Consider the following 13,848-nt stretch of genomic DNA (forward strand, 5'->3'; position numbering starts at 1 on the left):
CTTGAGTCCTTACCACTTGGATTTAGGAAGGGGGAACTTCCCCAACACTGAAGTCTCCACAAGGCTGACAACCTGATGACTGTCGCCCCCTCTTCAAGCCTCTTCAGACCAAAGCCATGGATGGCATTCACACCAATGAATATGCTGTGCTGCAATGAAAATATATTTAGGAGAATCTGGGATATGGTCTGTGGGCTAGGATTTGCCAACCCCTAGTCTGGGGAGAAGTACAAGTTTTGAGTTGTCCTTGGTAGGCTAATGTAGCTGCCCTTAGGGGCTCTTTCCAGGGCACAATCTCGATGCCAGAACCTGGTGGCAGGTGGGTGATGGCAGAGGCTGACTTAGTAAGCCCTGGGCAGGGAGCATCTAGTCCCATCTATTGGTTACCTAGAAAATGAGATACTTGGTACTTCTTTTCATCACAAGTCTTGTCTTTTAACACCTGGGTAATAAGAAACCTCTCACTCCACTGTAAGAAAATAAAAAGTGAAGAATTTTGTTCTCCTCTCCACTTCTATTATATCTTGTCTGCACACATGCAGAGGTATCAAATGCCGAACCTGTACAGTTTATGTAGGACTGTCTTTGGTGTCTCTGTGATGGTGTTGTCAAGTCTGAGGACAATTTCTTGTGGAAGGATGGATGTTGAGTCCTATTTAAGGCTGTTAATAATCTCCCCAGCCCCCCAATCTTAGAGAGTCAACATGCTGTATGCTTAACATCCGTGCTGACAAACCAAATTATAGTACTCCCTAACCCGATTCTAAAGGATGAATGCCACGGCACTTAAAGTATTTTGCAGAAACTATTATTTTAACTAATTTTCGCAGTGGCTATGGTTTTTTTATAGTCTCCTAGAAACTTTGGTTAAATACAGAGTAAAAACTGAAAGCTGCTTTGGGGAGTCATGGGGAATCAGGTCCTTCATGGTTTTTCAAAAAGTAATCCCTAAGTAGCGGTTTCTTTGGTGCTTACAATTCTGGATTGTAGTGTGTACCTCTAAACAAAGCTGAGCGCCATATGTGACTGTGCATGTGTGTGTTTCAAAAAGCCTCAGTGGTCACTGTAATTTTAGTGCGTGTATGTTTTCACAGGAAGCAGTGAGGAAGGACTATCAGAACCCGTTTTTAAAAATGTGTGCGTCAAGATTTTTGCTAGTATCCCACACCTGTCTTAGCTATTAAGCAGAACTGTTATACTATTCATCTTAGAAGAAGGATCAGAGCTACCGAATCACCAGCACTCTCCTTTTCCTTTTCTGGCAGAGAAGTGAAAGCCAAGAACATTCTGTATCATGGGCAGTAAGGGTCCGGAGCAGGGGTCACGACGCTTTTTCTGTCCAGAGCCAGATGGTAAATAGTTGAGGCTATGTGGGCGATGCCACAGCAGCTACAGTTTGTGAACAAATGAATATGCTGTGCTGCAATGAAAATATATTTAGGAGAATCTGGGATATGGTCTGTGGGCTAGGATTTGCCAACCCCTAGTCTGGGGAGAAGTACAAGTTTTGAGTTGTCCTTGGTAGGCTAATGTAGCCCAAGAAGGTGGCACTGCTCGCCTGGTTGCCTTTATGCGGATGTGAGTGGTCTTCAGTGATCGATGGCTATAGTCGGCTGTAAGGGTGAGGCTGATCTTCGGTCTCCTCTGACGCAGGTGAGCCCATCTACGGGAAGGTATATAGACTCTCAGGAGAAAACCTTGCTTCCTTTCTTCACCTCATACACAGCAGATGCTCAGCAGACTGGTTATCGAATTTAGAAGAAAATATAGAATGCAAGAGTTGTTAACAGTTTAACTGAAGTCACAGTGACGGTCAGGGGTTAGCAGTCAGCACCTGGGTGATTTTCTGGGGAATTCTGACCAGTTGCCGCCCTCCTCCTCTCCCATGTAGGACATGTATGTCATGTACACTTTCGTGCTCGTACACATTGCATAACTCCTTTCTTTCTTCCTGCCCCAGCAGGTGATGCTGCCACTACCACCGCACAGGCACATGCACATGAGCATGTCCCCCTAGCTGGGTACACCAGCACGGCTGAAGTGGTGACCAAGCACTCCACTTTGGGAAGTTTGCAGATGCGAAGCCCAAGTACACAGGCGGTGGTGGTACTGGGTACTCCACCTGTGCTTCGCAAATTGTCATAAGAGCAATACTTCTACTTGAACACACATTCACTGGTGACTGACAACACGTTTGCACTCTGTGATGCCATTTGTAGGGACAGACTCATGCCAAATGTAGTCGCGTACTAGAGCTCAGATGGGAGCTGAGGAAAAAGTGAGTCCTGGCTCCTGCTGCACCTGCTCTTATATCTGACCTCTAAGTTGGTTATTGTAAGAAGTCGGTAAAGATATAAGCACATATTAAAGATTATTTTAACCTAGGATATAGAACGAGACATTTGTCAATCTTTTGGAGTAGGACAAAAGCTTTTTTTTTTTTAATATTATGCATGTACTGGTAAGAGTGTCCACCTTCTTTCTTGCATAAACTACACCTAGAATGTGCCTAGAGTTTCCAGTCTCTTTTAAAAATAGAATAAGAACTTCAATTTCTCAGAAGAAAGCTGAGAGCAATTCTAAAAGCTTACGGTTTTTCCCTTATCTTGTCTGTCATGCCACTCATGTCCAATTCAACAAAAGAATTTTCAGCAGTGTTCTTATCCAGTACTTCCAAAGGATGTAGCCTGGTTTTTTATGGAAGTAACAACTCTTCCTACACTCCTATCTTGTCACTCCAAGTGGTTTTCACTTAAATTGGGTAGTCCATCTGATATAAACTTGGGAGCAAACATAACCAGTTCTGGATAAGCATGTACCTCGACTATGGGGAACAAAAACATATGAGCTATCTAGAAGTTGACGTTGGAGCCAAGTGAGTTTAGTATGGCTTGGATTGGACATTCATCATTATCTTACCCAGAAGGAGCAGAGTGTCGGTTCATTGGATGCATTGGTTAAAAGGAAATCAGTCTGGAGAGTTTCTAGTGTAGGAGTTTCAAGCCCTGCACTGCTAGCCTCCATTCCCAGTATCCTAATGGCAGCCATTTATCGTGTGCCTGGGCATTACACGTGATCTCATTTATTCCTTTGGCCATGCGCTCACTGACCAGGAAGCCAAGGCTCAGGAGAGTGAGGTGCTTGTGCCAGGTTAGATAGCTGGACCAAACGGGAACTTTCCACCCCAACTGTCTGACTACACAAATTCACTGTCCTGCTCAGCTGAGGACCGGGAGCCAGATGTCATCCAGGTAGATTTTGTGTTCCTTGTCCTGGCTTATGGACAGGTCTGGTTGTTTAAAAGTCAATAGCAAACCAGTGGAGTGCGGGCCCTCCAGAGATGATACAGCCACTTGTCTTTCAGACACCACTCACTTCTTTACCATTTATTGACTCTAATGGGGGTTTGTCTTACCTCCTATCTTTCTCTCCCTCTCTGGACTCTCATATGTCTAAGCTGTTAAAAAAAAAAAAAGAGAGAGAGAGAGAGAGACAAGACTGGATGTTACAGTCGAACTCTTTGTTCTGGATTTGGATTTTTTTTTTTTAAGTTTGGCATTTGAGCAGGATCTCAAGTTGGAGAAAGTAGTAATTTCCAGACATTTGAGGTCTGATTCACCAGCATTTACTGTAATTAAAGGAAAACCTGTATTTGCTCCATTTCATCCTAACTCACTAGGATGTTTTATAAATAATGAACCTAGATATTTAGAAAATAGCATCCATTTAGTTGTTTAAGCTTTCCTGGTTCCTTATGTTCAGATGTCTCGAAGTGATCCTCATGATTTGAGTTTGCCCGAATGTGAACTTCATCCAGCAGTGACACTGGGAAGTGAACTTTACTGACCTGTCAAGGCAGCTTTAAAATAGAGAAATTAAGCTGCCTGGCAGTTCTCTAAGGAGGTATGTTTATGAAATAAATACAAGGCTCCATGTGATGATTTTAGTTGGTCACAGGGTGTTAATGAATTTTGAATTGAGGCGGTTATGATTAAGCCTGTTGCCTTTTCTAACACTAATCATTATTAAAATGATGATTGATCTTAGTGATTATGAAACCATTAAAAAGGCATCTATCTGCCTGTGCCTGAATTAACAGGATGGATATAGTTTTTAGCTTTCAGATAGCCAAACAGGACTCTAGTGGCTGTGATTTCAAGGTACTTGTTTATGATCTTTCCTGTGTTTTCTGAGCCTCCAATACTATTTTTTGTCATAGGGTACAATGGTGGTGGCGGTAGGGAATGCTGTGCCCCTCTGAGCCTTAGCATGGTGGCAACATAGCTCAGCTTTGCAGAACCCTGCCCTTGATTCCTTGATTGGAAAAAGGTCCTCTGCCTGCCTCATCCCAGAGCTTGTGGAGACCTTTCTGTGTGACATTCACAGCCATCAGGGCGACAGCAGCCCCTTTATTGAGTGCCAGGCATATGCCGGGCATCTCCTGACAGCAGTATGCATCTTTAATTACCTGATGGTGGTGGTGTCCCCATTGAGAGGATGAGGAACCTGCTGCTAGAGAATCTTAGCGCTTTCTCTGGGGCAACCCAGCCTGTCCAGGCAGGACTGGAATTTGAGCATGTTCTTCATCACCCACAGCCTCGTGCTTCCTTACAAGATTTTTCTTTAGGGAGATCAGCTCACCATGTAGAGGAAGCTGAGGGAGAAATTCATCTCATTCACTGAATGAAGACACGCAAATGTGCTCTGCTGGCGGGGCGGGGGTTGGGGGGGGCTTTGATCTGAGCTAGTCCCTTTTTCAGTGACGTAGCTGGGTAAAAGGAGCCCTTTCTCTCTTGTTTCTCATGCCTGCTTGAGGATGCCTAGCTTCTGTTGACCTTTGGTCCACAGGCTCTGGTCTGGGGTGCGGGGGGTGGGCATGTAGCCCAGGTCTTCTCACATGCCTCCATTCTCCCTGCCCTGCTTCTTTCTGACCTGTGGTCCCAGGCTTAGGGCCCAGGAATAGGTGGGGAGGCGGGTGTCACTCTCTCACTCTCCCAGTTAGGACTCTTTATGAGCCATTCCCTGTGTGGCCTTGAGTGGGTCTTTATCCCTACTGGTGTCCACTGGTGGGTTCAGATTATTGACTTCTAGAGCTGTGTTTTTCAACCCTTTTTTTTTTTTTTAACTTTGGCCAACAGTAACAGATATATTTTTACACTGTAATTCCCAAACATACGTGTATGTCATTTGAAACATGAAATTTGATGAAGATACTTACCCTTACTAAATTTTGGTATTTTCTCTGCATTGATTTTTTCCATTTTCAAAATTTGCTGGTTGTAAACCACAAAATTAATTTCCTATGTATTTATTTTAAAAGTCCTCTCTCTATTACAGTACAAATTCCATGAAGACAGGCAAATGTTAGTCTACTTCCCATAATTGGTGCTCAATTCATACTGTCAGCTGATCCTTCTCTCTATGCAAATGCTCTGGAGAAATATTTTTCTGTGCTGAGAAACAGTTTCATTCAAAGGAGGTGACTTGTGTCACTGGTCTCATTTCTCCCTTTCACTGCAGCGGTTAGAAATCTCAGAGACATCCTAATAAAGCTGGGTCTTCACTGTCTACATCTTTGTCAGGGTCTTACTCCTGCTTCATTTCATTTTCTTTGTTAATTTTTCTCAGCGTACTCCTTTGTCTTAAATATCTAGAATTTCAGCTGATTTTTAAAAAAACTTCAACTGATTTTAAAGGTCTTCAATGAGAAAGACTTAGACAAATCAAGGACACCTAAAAGCAGAGAGCAAATGCCCCTCGATCTCATTTTCAGAGCCAAGCCTCTACAGCTTGGCTGTCTACACTGCAGACTGGCTTATTAAGAGATTTTTTTTTCCCCAGACACTAAGGGATCTTACTCATACGATTCCTATGGTAATGTATCGCAGACATCCTCTCCTGCCTTTTCAAAAAACAGCGATATCGCATTCTCTTTCTTACTATCTTCAAATGTTCATATTCTTGCTGCTTAGAATTCTTTCTTGGAGCTAGGTAGATAGTAAGCAAAAAATTACTTTAAAAAGGATAGTGGCATTCTAAACTATCACCTGATCGAATAGACTCCTCTTGTAGCTGCTTCAGGAACCACCTGTCTTTCTGGGAATAGAATTGCTTGAAGAAAGCCCATGGGGATCCTGAGCTTGGTGAGGTGGTACAGAGCCCTTGCTGCAGCCTCTGGGAAGTGCGAAGTGATGAGAGGGGCATTTGGCAGGACCAGATCAATGCAAATGACACTCGCAGCTTGGCGTGGGCCTGCAGAGGATCTGTTCTGCTCCATCATTGACTGTGTATTGATTTCCACTTCAAGGCCATGGTTGGGTGGTGCCTGGTTTTTAAACTACCCAATGTCTTTTAAATTAACTTTATTTTACTTTCTAATTCTAAAGTAATGGTGAATTATAGGCTTGGAGTTATTAATCTTCTGAGTGAATGTATTACATACTTTATCTCAATTATAGACTCTGTACTTTATGTGTTTTTAAACTTTGATTCATAAATTTATTCAGAAAGAAATTATCTATGTTCTCAGCACATTCATTAGGAAAGAGGTGACCATGGACTATGATTGTTCATCTCAGCTGCCAGAGATGTAGTTTCTCTGGCAGAAGGCAACAGCTGAAGAGCTGAATGCTGCCTGTTTGCCTTTGCCCCACAGATACCTGTCCTCTGCTTTCACAGTGAGGGAAGGGGCAGTAACATGGGGCCTAAGAGCCAGGGCTGGTTTCCCCTCCTAACTGTTTTAGGAGTGGCCACAGGCAGACTTGCAGGACAGTCCAGAAAGGTGTTGGAGCAGGTTCAGATGGAGCAGCTTTCTCCCTCACAGGTGGAGCCTGTGCTAACTGGAGCAGGCCCACCTGGAAGAGATGTCTACACTGTGGGTGTGGAGACCCGCAGGCTTGGCAGGGAGTTAGGCCATGGCCCCAAGGCTCACTTAGTTCTGTGCCAGGCCCTGTGCCTTTCCTGAGTGGTGGCCATAGACACAACAATAAAAGGAGCCAGCATCCATGGATTGTGCTACATGCAGACCCTGGTTCTCTCATTTTACAATGGAGAAGCAGTGGTGCGGAGGAGGGGAAAAGTCACTTGTCTGAACCCACAAAGCAGGTAAGTGGCAGAGCCAGAACCTGCCTCCAGGCTCTCTGCCTCCCCTGTAGTCCACTTCTGAGTGACTGCTCACATTCAGTGGGACCAGGCCCACCCCAGGTACTAACACAGAGAAGTTAGCAGCAGGGACCTCCTCAGGATGCCCAGTTGCCTGGGTGACGCTAAGCTAAGGGCATCCCGCCATGACTTAGGTGGAACAGCCCAGAATCCCAGGTGCGATTCAGTGGGCATGGGATGGCATGAGGGGGTGGGTGTGGTCAGGGCTCCTCACACAGAGGGCATGGTCACTGTTCCTGTGGGCTGTGACCAGAAGGAATTCAGCATCTGTGACCCTCGCGTGAGGATGTGAGTAGAAATCCCCTCTCTGCCTGTCTTACCCCATAGTATAGAGGGCCTGCTGAAGAAAGAAATGGGAAGGTGTTTCCTCACACTCCAGGTGCAATGTCCAGGGTGCAGATGGCATACTTGCAGGGGTACGAGTGCGCATCAGGGGAATGAGATGAGATTTCATCTATAACTGATGTCAGGGAATTTAACCCATACGTAGATTTAAAAGGTTTGTCCTTATCTCTGTTAATGAAGGAAAGAAATGACTGTTTCCTCGTCACATGAAAATGTTTGGTTTTTAGCTTACTTAGTTCCTGCCATTTGGAAATGTTTGCTCATTTCTTTCTTTTCAGCCAGGGCATGTTGGAGCATTTGGCTCACATCACATTGGTACATCACATTGGTACAAAGTAACCAATGTGAGGAAGGTGGCTTTTCTAGAATGATGGGTGTTTGGCAGCTGTGATGTGACCCAGGCCCCCCGTCCCCGAGAGAGGCAGTGGGTGGCTTTTATGAGCCCCACATAGGTCACGTATTCTTCTTCCTCCATCCATCTTGACCGGAGCTGTCACAGTGGGGGGTAAAGGCTTGACATGTATCTCCAAGTGAGAGAGGGTGGATGGGATTCTGACCTGGGTGGTAGAGCTTGTCAGTGCTCCCTGATGGTGAGACAAGGTCTTGGCCCCCAGGGGCTTAGCGATGTGGCCTTAGGAGTATGTCTCTGTTTTTCCTTCTTTGTGGTAGATACCTCTTGGTAGTTATTAAGGCTAAAATCTCTGCTCGGGATGGCGAGAGAATCTGCAGAGGTAGATGCAGTGATCTTGCCCCCAAGGTACTGACGATCTACAAATAGTAGAAGATAACGCATCAATGGGTTCTCCTTCCCAGCCAGAGCAGGAGCTGAAAACAGAGCAGTGCCCTGCCCTTCTCTGTTCTGGTTCATGGCCTAATACGTAGTTGGTGCTCAAGAGGCAATGAAACTCCCTAGCCTTCCCTGAAATGGTGGAGCACGATTGAGATAAATAGAAGTGCTTTGGGTCATGGAGAAGAATAGCCACAAAGACCAGAAGTTCCAGTGAATATGACATATGTGAGGGTGTTATGGAAATGGATGGAGTGGAACAGAGGAGGAGGAGGAAGGGAAGAGGAAGGGGATCCGGTTGAGTGGTGGCCCTGTACCCTGCAGGGTAACAGATACCAATTGGTTGTTGGTAGTAGACCATAGATGGATTGTAGAGGTCCTTGGGGATGCCATAGGAAGGAACTGTGACACAGTCACATATGTGACACAGTCCTATACTTTTAAAGAAGCTTTCCCAAATGTTCCAGACACAAGGAGTTACTCCATCCCCCTGTTTCTACACAGGAGATCCCCAATACTCTACTTTGCCTTTGATTGTCATCTGCTGTGTCTTAAAATGTTTATATATGTCTCTACCGGCTTCCATTAGGACACCAACACTATCTTAGTTGTCTGCGGTGTTCAGGAATGTGCCTAGTATAGAGTAGATGCCCAGTGAATACTGTTGAATTGCAAATAAGATGCTTGAACTGCCAAGCATGGTTGGGTGGAGGCAGGCAGAAGCTTGACCTGGGAGCTGGGTGTGGAGGTGCACGACTACCAACCGCAGAATGCACTTGCTACTAGGGGGACCCACAATTTAGGGCCCCACATGGGGGGAATGCGAAGCAAGGCAAGTCCGAGGCTTTGAGTTTATGGCACAGAATGTGGGAAGCTGGTTGAAATTAGAGGACCGCAACTGAAAATGGAGGGGATTGAAGGAGTCTCTTTGGAAGGCTGAGCCTAGATGAATATCCAGAAGCAACGACCTGCAGGGCTCATGGGTCCTGTATATAGAGAACCTTCTGTAAGCCTATGGGTCAGAGGGAATCCTTAAAGGAGTTGAATCTCTTGAGAAATGAGCTGCTGAAGTTTATCTCACATGCTTTAACTTTTAGGGAAGCAGAGTGATCCTGTAGTATCACTGTGTAGCTAGCTAGGGCGTTATTGTTATAATTGACCAAAAACCCAACTCAAACTTGTGCAGTGAATTGGCTTTTATAACTGAAAAGCCCAAAGCAAGAGGGAGATTTTTGGCTTCAGGTTCAGCTTCATTCAGGGGCTCTTACAAAGACATCAGAGTCTGATACTTGCCTCTGAGTTTCTCTGTTTGACTCTCTGCACACTTTGGCTTGACTCTTCTTGACATTGGTTCTTCATTCTGTGTCTTCCTGGTAACTCCACTCTTACTGCCACTCAGATCTAAGTCCAGCCAATGACAGAAGTTCTTGCCTAGTTGCTGAAGTGAAAACCCCAAGTGTAGCTCTCATTGAACCTGGTTGGTGTGTGTGGGTCACATGCCTGTCCCTGAACCAGTAATGTGGGCCACCGGCTGACCCCTGTAGCTTGTGGATGGAGAGTAGAAAAGGAGCAAATCTCAGAGGAAGGATAGGTGCTTTTGGTACCCTGGGAGTTTTCAGGGTGGCAAGAACCATGCTTTGCTGCATGTGGCAGCAGAGCCACTGCGACCTCTGGTCTGCCAGTGAGTGAGGAAGCCACATGGAGACAGTGCCCTGTTAGCTTCCTCCACCCAGGTGCGATGTGGCTGTCCTCCCACAAACAAGATGTTTTGAGGCTGGTCTCCATGGAGGGGCCAGCCAGGCCAGGCCACCCTGCTGGCTTCTTCCACTAGCCCTCTCTAGGCAAGGGTCCTCCCTATCTGGCTGATCATGGGGTCACTGGACTTTGATAGGACCTTCAGGGATGAGTTCCATAGCCCTCTGTCAGGATTGGGAGAGCTGCCTTACATCGGTCCTCATTGAGGGAGTTGGAGGTTGGGGGGTGGGGGGCTTTAATTGTCACCATAACCTGGGTGGGTGGAGCGAGGACAGTGCTCCTGTTTCTCCAGATGAGGAAGCAGAGAAGCCCAGGGGTAGATGACTCAACCAGGGTGACTCAGCCGTAGAAACTGGAATTGGACTCAGGAGACACAAACATCATCTAAAATTTGTACTTTTAAACCAAAGGTAGAGAAAAATGAAGGCAAACTGACTATTCTAGCCAGTTTCTTCATGTAAACGGGGCATTATACTGCCCATTAGAGGCCAGGGAAATCCATCTTTCATTACTACCTGCAGAGGAGAACATTACCTCTGTTTACATCCAAGCAGCCCTGAGTTCAGGCCTGCCTGCCAGCCGCTCTCCCACAGCTCACCCACTGCAATTTGACTAGACATGGAATCGCTTACGGAAGCTGTCATTGTAGCCCCACAGCTCCCCACTCTCACCTCCTGCCTTGTGCGTGGCAGCTCATGCGAAGGTCCCTCAGCAAGCCTGGCCCCAGTGTGTTGCAGTGACCTCAGGTGACCCAGCCCCTGAACAGCACGGCCACTGCTCTCAGTTGGCTGTCTTCTTGGGGGTTTCTGGGCCTCACGGAACCTTGCTGTGAAACTGGGTCCGGACTTTACTCCCCAGGTGGTAGAAAATTGCAGTTTTCCAGCTGGAAGAGGTTGTCTGGTTCAACATGCTTTTACTCCAGGCCAGAGACAGAGGCCAGGCCCCATAGCCTGGCAGACAAGGCCCTGTGTCCCTCCCAGGTCAGGGTGCCTGACCCTCACCCCTGTGTGCTTATCATCCTTGAGAGGTCAGCCTTTGTGTGTGCTCCTCACTCTTACATCAAGACCCTGTTCAACCTCTTTGAGGAGCACTGAAGTTATAGAGCAGAATAGCTTTCCCTGGCATTTTGTCTCAGATGTTTTTTCTGGAATAGAGCAAAACCAGGGGGCCCTGGTATTATTGCTATGGACTGGATGTTGGTGTCCCCACCTTTTCTCCCCTCCCCCAAATTCTCATGTTGAAATTCTAATCCCCTGAATGATGGTACTGGGAGGTGGGGCCTTTGGGAGGGGTGATTAGGTCATGAGGGTGGGGCCCCCATGAATGGGATTAGTGCCCAGATGAGAAGAGGAAGAGAGAACTATCTCTCCAGACACACGTGAAGAAAAGGCCAGACAAGGACATAATAGAAAGTCAATCATCTGCAAGGTGGAAAGAAAGCTCTCATCAGACATCAAATTAGCTGGCACCTTGGTCTCGGACTTCCAGCCCTCCAGAACTGTGAGGAATCTGCTATTTAAGCCCTCCAGTCTATGGTATTTTGTTATGGTAGCCTGAGCAGACTAAAACAATTATGGAACTCCTTAGCAGGAAGGGACAGTGAATAATGTTTGATCAAAACCTCACGTTTTCCTCATTTATTTATTCATTTATAAATATTGAGAGTTTTTTTTTTGTGGCAAGCCTTGAGAATACAATGATGCATGAAATAGAAGTGGTCTCTGATCTTATAGAAGTTCACTCACCAGAAGAGACAAACATTAAAGAGATAACTTTAAAGAATTTAAAATTTCCATTGTGAATAAGACCATGACAAAGTATCATGGGCTTTGACAGCATCTAACATCAGGCCTTCATTTTGTCTGGAAGGTCAACAAAGTTTTCTCTGGGAAAGTATTATTTAAACTGAGTCTTGGAGGACATGTAGAGCTTAGCCTGATGAGAATGTGAGGTGGAGGAAACCATTCTAGAAGAGAGGGAATGGGACATAGACCTGAAATAGAGGCTGAGCTGGGGCTTGCAGAATAATAGATAGGTGATGACAAGCCCTGTATTCTTTCCACTCCCCCAGGGTGGGCTTCTTCCAGCCTTGTGTCCACTCTGGAGAGAGGTTTTCATACACATGAGGGTGGGCACTGGGAGGGGAAGTGGGGGACCTCTTGCAGAGTGTAAGGTTTTCATGGAAGAAAAGTGAGAAAGCTGAAAGAGGAGGCAAGGGAAGGAGGGATGAGGGCATTCCTTGTGGGCACAGGTCAAGATGGAAAGGAAGGACAAGATTAGGTGTTGAGATCAGTCCTCAACTCAGCAGTGTGACCATTTCTTCCATGCTTGTTCTAGAAAGGGTTAGTAGCAACCTAGATACATACCCTTGTTGTCTTGCTTTTGATATGTATGCTAGGATCACAAAATCTCAGGTTTTTCGAGTCCCCTTTAGGTCTAGCTTTGTTATTGTATTGCTTCTTCTCTACTTCCTGTTGAGTACCTTGTAATGCCCCATGCGGGGCTGGGTGCTGGGATTACAAAGACAGTGAGAGATGATCCCTGCCAATAGGGAGCCTGAGACCACAGGGCGAGGAAGAGTAGTGTGTGTGTGGAAGGAACAGCTACCACTGGGGTGTCAGCCAGGAGAGCCTTTCCAAAGATTTGGGGCCATGTAGGTAGATAACCCAGCAAAGAGTTGAGCCTTACCTGGTTCGTCAGATCCTTGTTACCTTCTGACAGCAGGCTGGGAATTCTGAAGATACAGATGATGCTTCCTGAGGAGGACCCTGGTACCCAGGGATGGCTGGCTGGGTAGCTGTTCTGAGTACAATACTAGTGAAAGGGTCCCCGAGAATAGGAAAAGAGAGAACCAGGTATAACTAAGGATCCTGGCATCTTCCACCCACTTCTAGTTGACTGTTTCTCAAGGTTCGATGTATGATTAACTGGTGCAGAGATGCTTCTGCATGGTGAATCCTCACTGTTTATAAAGAAGGCCTTTCAGGTTTCTGAATCATATTTTGAGCCTTTATTTCTGGTAGCTTGAGGTGACTTGAGGTCTCATGGTGACTCTCATCCATACATAGGGTGGCATCATGTAAAGGGGAGTTGGTGGTTTCTTAAGAGGATATTTGACAGGTCCTACTCATCCAGGATCCCCTGCCAGGGAGAAGAATCCCTGCTGCTGGTTGTGTGAACGTGCAGGTGTGTGGCCTCCCTGGCATATGCAGGGAGATTGGGATGCAGGCATTATTTAACCTTTCTGTTTAGCCTGGGGTTATTAGCTTTTACGAAGCAGCTCAGCCCCCAGGATACCTTCTTTTGTGTCCAGTTCTGGAGGGTTCCTGCTTGCCTCTTCCTCAGCCATACTGATCCGCTGTGCTCTCCACCATCTGGGCCACAGACTCCATGTCTTCTCTGCGCAGCATCTCCCTGGGCCTCTTCAGCTGGGTGTGCATTCCCACCTTGCCCAGTTAGGAACATGACCTCCCTGGTGACTTCCTTTTTAGATTACCAACTCGCCATTCTTTTCTCAAATGAACAATTCTTGTGTGAAGTAAATAATTACCTCTCCTTCCCATGATTGTTGTTTCACAAATTTTTAAAAATATTACATTTGCTTACTGTGGAGATATATTTGCTTCATATGAGTCCTTTTTAAGGGAAGGACCGAGTCCAAGAATGACCCTGGCTTCTAGGCAAACTGGGCTAGTATGCTCTCCAGGCCAAGAAGGTTCAATTGGCATCACGGTAGAGTCTCCATAATAAAGATCACATTAAAGCAAGGTTACATTTCCTACAGTCAATTCCATCAAGCA

The 13,848-nt window shown here is 46.1% G+C and overlaps 1 protein-coding gene across 8 annotated transcripts in view; it reads left to right on the forward strand.

Annotated features, from left to right (window-relative positions):
- Window positions 1-13,848, forward strand: part of CACNA1D (calcium voltage-gated channel subunit alpha1 D) — a 301,585-nt gene that overhangs the window by 129,452 nt on the left and 158,285 nt on the right. The gene's annotated exons all lie outside the window — the stretch shown is intronic.

The sequence above is a fragment of the Vulpes lagopus genome, chromosome 7, assembly GCF_018345385.1.
Source record: "Vulpes lagopus strain Blue_001 chromosome 7, ASM1834538v1, whole genome shotgun sequence".
Taxonomy (NCBI): Eukaryota; Metazoa; Chordata; class Mammalia; order Carnivora; family Canidae; genus Vulpes; species Vulpes lagopus.